General features: G+C 40.1%; 1 long non-coding RNA gene across 1 annotated transcript; it reads left to right on the top strand.

Moving 5' to 3' along the window:
• Window positions 1–268: 268 nt before the first annotated feature.
• Window positions 269–2,825, top strand: LOC146450818 (uncharacterized). The gene is made up of 2 exons (XR_014860218.1): window positions 269–401; window positions 2,187–2,825. It is a non-coding gene; the product is annotated as an uncharacterized LOC146450818 (long non-coding RNA).
• The last annotated feature ends 6,609 nt before the right edge of the window (window positions 2,826–9,434 follow it).

The raw sequence follows: 9,434 nt of genomic DNA, 5'->3' as shown, positions 1-9,434 counted from the left end.
TGTAATTGAAGACCTTAGTTTTTATGTCAATGTAGTTGACAGTATTTTTATGAACGCAATTCCGTCGGTTGCATCTAAGCGTGTACATGGGAGGAAAAAACGTGTTCTAACATGACAGTTTTGACGCCAAACATTCGAAGTTTGGAGTAGTTAATTCTACTTTACCGCTAAATTGAACAGTTAAATTATCGTGCAAGTTATTGACAACTTGCTTATGCAGAAAGTTTAAAAATCTACTCAGGCAACTGTTATTACTGCAGGTGGATAACATCATTCAACTGAGCACGTATTCTTCTCAATTGCCCTTTACTCAGTTTGTTTTCCGAGTTACATTTTGAAAGCGCTTGTCCTCCGCCTGGTAGCCGAACAAGAATAACTACTGCTGAGCATCTTTCACTCAGGTAAGACATTTAAGCCAAGGCAACCGAAGTTTTTATGAAGTTACGAGCTGCGAGCGAAAGGTGCCGTTTGAATTCGGTGGTGGTAGTAGATTAAGAGTTGGTTACACACGAGCTAGTTTTGCACACAAGTTAGAATGCGACAGCTGCTTTTATTCTCTTTTGTAGTTCAAAATTTGGTTGCTCTATAACAGGCAAAACAGTTGTGATTTTGTAGTTTGACCCGGTCTCTTCCACCAAACGAAGATCCTATAAATTTCGTGTCTTTCGGCGTATGACAAAGTGTTTTAGCGAAGGTCTTCGTTTCTGTAGTTTAACCAGGCCTTTTCTACAAAACGAATTGAAGACCCTGATAATTTCGTATCTTTCGGCGTATGACAAAGTGTTTTAGCGAAGATCTTCGTTGTTGTAGTTTAACCAGGCCTTTTCTACAAAACGAATTGAAGACCCTGATAATTTCGTATCTTTCGTCGCATGACAAAGTGTTTTAGCGAAGGTCTTCGTTGTTTTAGTTTGACCCAGTCTTCTCTACAAAACGAAGACCCTATAAAGTTCGTATCTTTCGACGTATAACAGTGTTTTAGCGAAGGTCTTCGTTGTTTTAGTTTGAGCTGGTCTTTTCTACAAAACGAAGACCCTATAAATTTCGTATCTTTCGACGTATAACAAAGTGTTTTAGCGAAGGTCTTCGTTGTTTTAATTTGACCCGGTCTTTTCCACAAAACGAAGACCCTATAAATTTCGTATCTTTCGACGTATGACGAAGTATTTTAGCGAAGGTCTTTTTGTTTAGTTTTTCCCGGCCTTTTCTACAAAACGAAGACCCTATTTATTTCGTATCTTTCGGCGTATGACAAAGTGTTTTAGCGAAGCACTTCGTTGTTTTAGTTTGACCCGGTTTTTTCTAAAAAAAGAATTGAAGACCCTATTAATCTCGTATCTTCAGTTCGGCGAAGTGTTTTAGCGAAGGTCTTCCTTGTTTTAGTTTGATCCGGCCTTTTTCTACATAATGCATCCCCTATGTTTTGCTTATCGTTCGGCGTATCACAAAGAGTTGTTTTACTGAAGGTCGTCGTTTTGTAGTTTGACCTGGCCCTTTCCGCAAAACAAAGACCCTGTTGTTCGTGCCTCTAATATCATTTATATAAAAGCTGTTAATCGTAGTCCGTGGACGTTACACATGTTTTTAACGTACTCTTTTCTTAGCACTGACAATTGGTTTAAATTTTACGGCATAATTATAGCAGCCAAAGCGAATAATGTTTTGTGTTTTAATGTTAAGTTCCGCGACGCCTTCAAATGCAATAATTTGATTGTTAAATAATCCGTCAGGTGGAGCTGGCAGGATTTTGGCCGAAGCTAGATTTTTTCCAAAATCTGTTTTCATTTTTTTTCCGTTGCTCGTAATGCTCTCTTTCGCTGCAATAAGAAGTCGACTTCTACCAAGTCTAAGCGAAGGCTAGTTGTCGTGGATTACGCCGCTCGAGGCTGCTTCGCAGCCGAAAAAAAAAAATATATATACAAGCGCGCGCAGACAATACCGCCAGCTCCAAATGATAAATGTTATTGACTGGTCGACTTTATCATCCAACCTATTTTCGTTCATGCTATGTCCTTAGAAGATATGAAAACAATCACTTTTCTAACAACAACAAAACAACAATAACAACAACAACAACAACAACAACAACAACAAAAGCAATTACAAGACAAGAAATCGAAGCATGAAGCTTTTTTAGTTTTTCCACATAAAAGATATATAAATATCGAATTAATTTTTTTTTTCAGAGGGATGGATAATGCTTCTAGTCAACAAAAGGGAACACAAAATAAAACAAGTTTCCTGGAGATCTCTTCATATGAGTGCATTGCCTGGGTTACAGTATCTATGATCGAGTCTTTTGCTATAGTAACACTTAATATCCTTACAATTATTGTTTTTATAAAAAACCGCAGTCTTCGTAAGCGTAGCATGTACCTGGTGATCAACCTGGCAGTTGCAGATATGTTTGTTGGAGGATGTTCAGAAATCGCACGATTTGTGGAATTAGGACGATCATGCTCCGTCTGGAATACCCAAAGACTACCTTCTGTTGTTAGCTATTACACAATGCACTTCTTTCCTACAGTTTCTCTGACAAACCTCGCTGCGATCTCGTTAGAAAGAACGCACGCGACGTTTCGTCCTTTCAGACATCGTATTATTAAAAAGTGGGTGTTTAGATTTATTATTACAATCATTTGGGTTACAACTGGACTGTTAACGATTGCTCTTTATTATTTATATTCCTACCGAGCTATTTATTACTATATAATTGGTTCATTGATGGGTTTTGGTATATTTATTATTTGTGTTTCTTACGCGTCTATTGTTGTAAAGTTTTCTTGTGGAGCTCATCCTCAGCACCATGGTTCAGCCAGCAGAGAGGAAAAACTAACCAAAACATTGTTCATCGTGACTGTGGTATCTTTGCTGATGTGGCTTCCAATTACGATATATTGTCTAGTGCCGGTTTATTCTTTTCTTCCTTGGTGGGTATATGTTCGTCTCTTTCATGCTTTCAACGTTTTTTTTTTTTGCAAACTCCCTTGTCAATCCTATTTTATATGCAATCAAAATGCCAGACTTTAAAAGAGCTCTCGTTTCACTTTTTCGACGTCAGCAAAGACAAGTTGAAGTTATTCCCCTTGGTCCCTTGTGATTATCAAGGGTATTTGTTGCACATAATTTTTGTTATTTGGTAACTCGCTTAAAGTAGATTTAAAATATAATGAAAAAGAGGGCACTTGAAAAAGAACTTGCAAAGTGAACTAAAAAAAAAGAAAAGAAAAAAAAGCAGTTCTAGATCTGTTGCGTTTGGCAGTGTGGTTCGTCATTTTCAAAAGTTACTTTCGTATTAAAAATGCTCCATATTGAATGAGATCTTGACAAATATAAATTTTTTAATTTCCTGGTTTCAGTGGTGAAGTTGTCTAAACGTAGATGGAGAAGTTTAATGGTCCTTCGATGATACAATTTAGTTACATTTTTGCAGAGTTGAATGCTATTTCATTTTGTTATTTTTTGTGAAGTCTTTGAAAACCTACCATCTGTTGTTCCGGGGCCTTCTGATTGGTCCCTGTCTACGTCTGGACAGTTGTGTTTCAGGCTAGAGCAAATTACTAAGCGTTTTGTTGAACAACAATTAATTGAACACTGATCTAAGATCATTTTGCTTTAGCTGAACTTGACACTGATGTTATGGAGACACCGAAACGTTGCTTGCTCATTTTGTCTCAATTGGTTGTTTACATTGTGAATGGTATTTAAATATTTTCGCTGATTCGAGCTGTAAGGCATAAAATTTCAATACACATTGAATGATCATAATAATCGTAATCTGATTTCTAGTTGATAGGACAGTAAGTCTCAATACAGCTATTTGATGGCATTATCTGTACTTTGTATATATATGGTAATTAATACTGGTGTACTTTTTTATATTCGATACATAATCAATGCCATTATTTGCATATTTGGTAGATTTATAGTCGTTAGTTTAGATTGAACTTAAATTGCGATACGTATTTGATCAGTTATGATCGATGTATCTTTGATTCAAGTTTATTTAAAAAAGGCTAGACTATGTACAAAGGAGCTTCAAGAAATAAAATTAAAACTTATTTCTGGCTAGCCTTATGTTGTTACAATTCCACGCAGCTCTATCTCAACTTTTGGCAAAGCTTCACTGTTTCACCCAACGATGTTTGCAAATTAAGCTTGACCTGGCTAATACCGCATTTTCTCCGAGTTCAGCTACAACAATCAGAGTCATCATTTTGTACATAAACCTGACATAAACGTTAAAGTCTGAGAAATTGAGAATAAAAGATGAGAGTTCTTCACGTGAGGGGGTCGAGACAAAGCTAGAAGACAGGAGACCATTATACTCGGAGTGTATATCCTAGATACCAGAGGTTTTTTCTCGCGCGCGGCGAGAACACTTTTTCGGCCGAAGGCTGAACCACAAAGACTTGACCTAAACCGGAAACCACGCATAAAAAAGTGTCTGGCACCTAGGGTACGGAGCATACAGCTCCTATACTAAGCCTTTTAGGTGTTTTTACAGATCAGTCTATTTTAAAAGGCCGATGTTCACGGTTAAGCGCATGCGCGAGCAGACCGGCTCAAAAATAAATTGTACGGGTCGACACTAAACTCGACGTGAGCTTGTGGTGAAATAATCTGTTAAAATCGTGCCTGAATTTTGATCATCCGCTCTTTGTTCTCCACTTTTTGTAATGTAGTGTTTCCTCTTGTAAATATAAGTTCATTTTTTGTAAGGTTGAAAGTATTTTAGCCGCCGAAATCGACATTTTAGTCGATGGCGGGTCAAAGGAAACGTCGTGGCCGGCGACCGGCGACCGGCAACCGGCGACGGGACGTTCTGCGAATGCCAAACGCAGTCTTGAACTGCTACCACAGTTAGGTTTTTTTCAAATGCATTGATTCCAGCATCTCGGAAGGACGCTAAGTGTTGTTGTTGTTAAACGGTTGCATTTCTTCTTGAAGCTTGCTTATTTCTCGTTCTTCGCCTTCATGCTGGTCTAGTAAAATCAGGCTATCGAACAAACACACTATAGTTAGCTTATCACTGAATGCTGATGAAATGCTGGTCCTAAGTACGTAAGTTTGAGGGAGCGTCTCGGCTTTTCGAAGCGCGCGTAATCAAAGAGAGCCACGCCGCGAGATATACTGTAACACATTGTACTTAAGAGGGAATGTCTACTAAGACCGAGCGAAATCATAAAAAAGTGGCACATGATGGAAAAATCAAAACTCTGCATATTCCGTCCAGAGATACTCCATACTAGTTTAAAAAACGTGGTGGGATTTTTTTCCTGAAATATATTTTTTAAACCGGAAAAAATAGAAAAAACAGTGACGGCCCCTCGTGGTGTGAAAAACACCCGAAATAAACATGGTTCGCACCTTCTCGTAAACTTCGTTCTGTTCAATTCGCATCAAAGAAAACCCAGTTTTCTTCTTGAAAATTTGCTTTTGAAATGTTTATTAAGTATCTGAGTCCAAAAATACTCCAGTGGATGAATATTCCTGGTCATGAGGAGCCACAAAAAGTCTCAAAAATTCGCTTCCTCCAAATTCTGAATTTGGCGCACTTTTTTAATAGAAAATTTCGCGATCCGGTAAAACACTAAAACCCTTCAAATTTACAATTATAGATTGAGGAAGTATCGCTCTAAAGCCAGGTTTAAAAAATAGCTTCGGGCTTTTTACCAGCGCCGAGCATTAGAGGTCTCAAAATCACGAAAATCGCAATATCAACGTGTAAACAAACTGCACACGACTGCAACCAAATTAAGAGAAACTATTGAAATTTCATGTAGTTTACCTCGGCATTCGGCTTTAAACCACCAGTGAAAGGTCATGTTTCGCTAACTGCAATAAAGCATTGTCTAAATAAGATATTTGGTTGTGTTTGTATCCTTTCATTATTGTATAGCCATCTTGCTGTGTGAAGTCAACAAGATAAATTATCATCACTTATTGCGATGGAGCGACAATAAACTCAAATGACTTACCATCGGACCACTTCTTTTCGACTTGAAGATCGTTTAAAATGGAGATGAGTTTGATTTTCTTTGAATTTCGAAACGATTTTTTTGTTTCGAGCTGTCGTTTCGAGATCCGTTCGCAGGATTTACTTGAAGCGAAAGCGCTCGTGGATTACTGTTCGACTCTGTTTATGGCATAAGTCACGCAATAAAATGTCACGCTTTTTTAATTCACGTGACGTTAGGTTTGACTATGTTGGGTGAAAAACACACGGGAAACGTGTGTCCTGACATGCTGAAAACAAAAAACAAATTAAAAACAATGAAATCTTTACCAAAGTGTGGACAGGACCGATGATTTATAGCCGAATGTTTTTAACATCTATACACACCAAAAGGACTGAGCAACAAAGCAAGCCTTGCTAAAGTATGTTACTCTGCATTTTAATGAGGTGAAACCTTGGGGAACACTTTTCTTGTTAGAACCACTAAGTATTAACGCCTTGGTTTCCGCCTTCGTGCAAAAGTCACTACGGTCTCATCCCTGACTGTTCTCTTGGGGATGGGACAAAACAATGTTATCAGCCAGAAAAAATCACTCCTCACTGCTGTCTTGCGCATCCTTGACAAAGAGAATGCAGTTTGTCGATGTATGGCTTTTTCCATTGAATTGTTACAGCTGAGAGGTCAATGCCAAAGGAAATACAAATTTCCTAATGGTAAATGAAAAATAGGGGTTGGGCGGGGATGGGGTGAGCGCGTGCTCATTTTCCCGAACAGCGGCGCGTTATCGTCTTTTGATTCATCATTTACCAGTGCTTTCTTCGAGGCAACGTGCAAGAAGAAACCTGCTGTTAAGGTTGCTAGCTACTTCAGCACACATCAATCATTGATCTTGAACTGGATCATTTGTCACAGCAATACATTGTAATAAATTAAATAATGGTTTGTTTCACGATGTAGTTACTCAAGTTGTAGATCGCGACGTTTCGACTGCTTCTGCTAGTCTTCATCAGGCAATGAGGTCGACCGGATCACACTTCAGTATTTATGTCACCAAGGTCTGATCCTGCAAGTGTCGCATACAGGGTCTGCTTTACTTCCGGTTTGCTGTCAAATAGGACTTCTGAACTAGAACCGAGTCCTTCGTAACGCACTTGACTTGAGTATCCATACCATGTCTAGTCTGTTGCTCTCGTACTGACTATGCTGACCACCGGTAACAGCGTGGTTTGTCCCGCAAGCTTCTCCGCATAGTCGACTGAAGCTCTGTCAAAGGACTTCTCGTCTCGCGCTCTAGGGAGAGCTGGTGTCGGCCATATGACAACCGCTTCCATCACGTCTAGCTGTCATATGACGTCATCATACCCCGTTGCGGACCCCAGAGGAGACATGCTTGAACGTACGATCTCTCCTCGGAGTCTCATAGCCGACATTGCCATGCTTTTTGTACTTGTGAAGTTATGGAAGGGGATTCTCTGCCCCTCTCCGTCTCCAGAAGACAAAAAAGAAAAAAAAAGGAGTTCTAGATAGGATTTGAGCTATGTTGACATGCGAAGGAGTATACCATGTTTACTGAATCGCACACTTTGGTTTTCGGACAACCAAAACTGATAACTCTTCAGGTCGCTCTAGGACGTCGACCCTTGCAGCATCTTGGTTGATAGAGCGCCGGCTTGGGGCCTTCCATGACGATGTAAAGATGTTTGCCTTTGCTTGCTTCACAGTCAATGCAAACTCCTCTTTAAGTCCGTTTAGCACATCAACAGTGTGCTGCGACATCAGAATGTTTATCACTAGAGAGCTCGCGACGCAGCGTGTCTGGTGAACGTATTGCACGAGACAGGGCGCCTGTCTCATGTGGTGTCATTTCTTGGCATGTACCTGACAGGAGCCACCCCTTGTCCACCATCAAAGTTCGTCCGCTCGCATTTTCCGATGAGCGTTTTAGCTGAGACCTAATAGGGCTGACGTCTGTAGGTGCCAAGTGCGAATTTAGTGCGTCTATAGGCCTAAATGTAGCTCCTGATGTGATATAATAAAGTTACTTTATGTTCCAAATCTGAACTGTGCAAAAGGACAAGCCAAAGGGGCTCCTATATGTTTTTGCGGCCGAGCCTTTCACACCTAAATTTTAACTCTTACTATCGTTTCACACATACTGTGTACTATGAGTAGAACCCCCCCCCCCCCCATCCCCCCAATCCCCTCGGGCTCGATCCAATGCTTGCAGTTTCTGGTACTGTTTTTGGTGTCGCCTCGGTAGCTTTCGCAATAGGCCCGCGGTCACGGCATATACCTATGCAAAAGATTGCTAAGCTCACTTATTGATTTATGTAGTGATTAGTTTAAAGTTCAAAACACCAGCGACGAAAAAGACAAATGCTAGTCACGTTTGGGTTATACTCCCAAGCAGCCGCTTTTAGGGGAGCAGGTAATACGATGTCCCCTAAAATGACGACTGCGTGGGTCCAGGCTACGTTTGGATTGCACTGTTTCCAAACTAAATTGGCCCATTGTTCGTAAATCAGTTACAGAGGAGGCCAGCGTTTATGACAAAATTAAGGTGTACTTACCAATGCCCAATGGAATCAGTACACCGGTTTGTCGCAATAAAGCTATGGACTCTGACTTGCCTATTCCACGGTCTGCTATTCTCACCTTGTCAGTATTGCAGTATGTTAAGAGAGCCCATGCGGATCTCGTCATCGGTTAGCACCTCTGCACCGGCCAATTTCGCACTGAGATGGGACAGGTTAGACTTTTTCAAAGTCCGTTTTCGTGGGAGTCCAGTCAGGTGCTCGGCTCACGACTCCGTCGCCTTGTTGGTCACTCTTTCGGTGCATAAGAAGTCGACTTGTGGCAAGTCTATAATGGTTTACACAGAAATGTAGCGGAAGAAAGAATCACGCGCGCGCTAAGATAAGCTCAACATCACTTATTCGAATACTGCTAGTGTTGTCCCGAAACGTGTTTGTTTTGTGAAATTTCACGAGGTATGCATTAAAGGGCCCTAGCCAGCCACGCCTTTGTTTTTGTTTATATGCGAGAGTTTGGCTATTATATTTGACTCGGAGCATGTCGAAATGAACGAAATCACTGTGAAACTACTAAAGATAATGAAACATACTTTCAGGAACACAAAGCAATAAGATTTAGCTTTACCATGCAATATCAATAATTTTGATGGCATCGAAAATGGCGGAGGCTGACTAGGGTCCTTTAAGTTTGTTGTTGTCTTAACGGTTTTGCACTAGAGTTGCACCAAAGAAAGATTTGAACGGTTTACTAAAACACTTTTTTTCTGTTTAACCACCTTGTCAGATAATTGAAGCATCCGCAAATCCCACAAGCTAATTTCACCCGGTCACAACCGAAATGGCCGTTAGGATGATTGAAATTATCAGAAAATTCTTTAAACGCAGCGTAAATACAAAAATCTACAAGTGTTTTATAACATAGAAATTTTGTATATTTGGT

Source organism: Pavona decussata, unplaced genomic scaffold, assembly GCF_977016875.1.
Source record: "Pavona decussata unplaced genomic scaffold, jaPavDecu1.1 SCAFFOLD_418, whole genome shotgun sequence".
Taxonomy (NCBI): domain Eukaryota; kingdom Metazoa; phylum Cnidaria; class Anthozoa; order Scleractinia; family Agariciidae; genus Pavona; species Pavona decussata.
The sequence above is the reverse complement of the archived record's forward strand: the minus strand, read 5'-3'. Positions and strand labels throughout refer to the sequence as shown.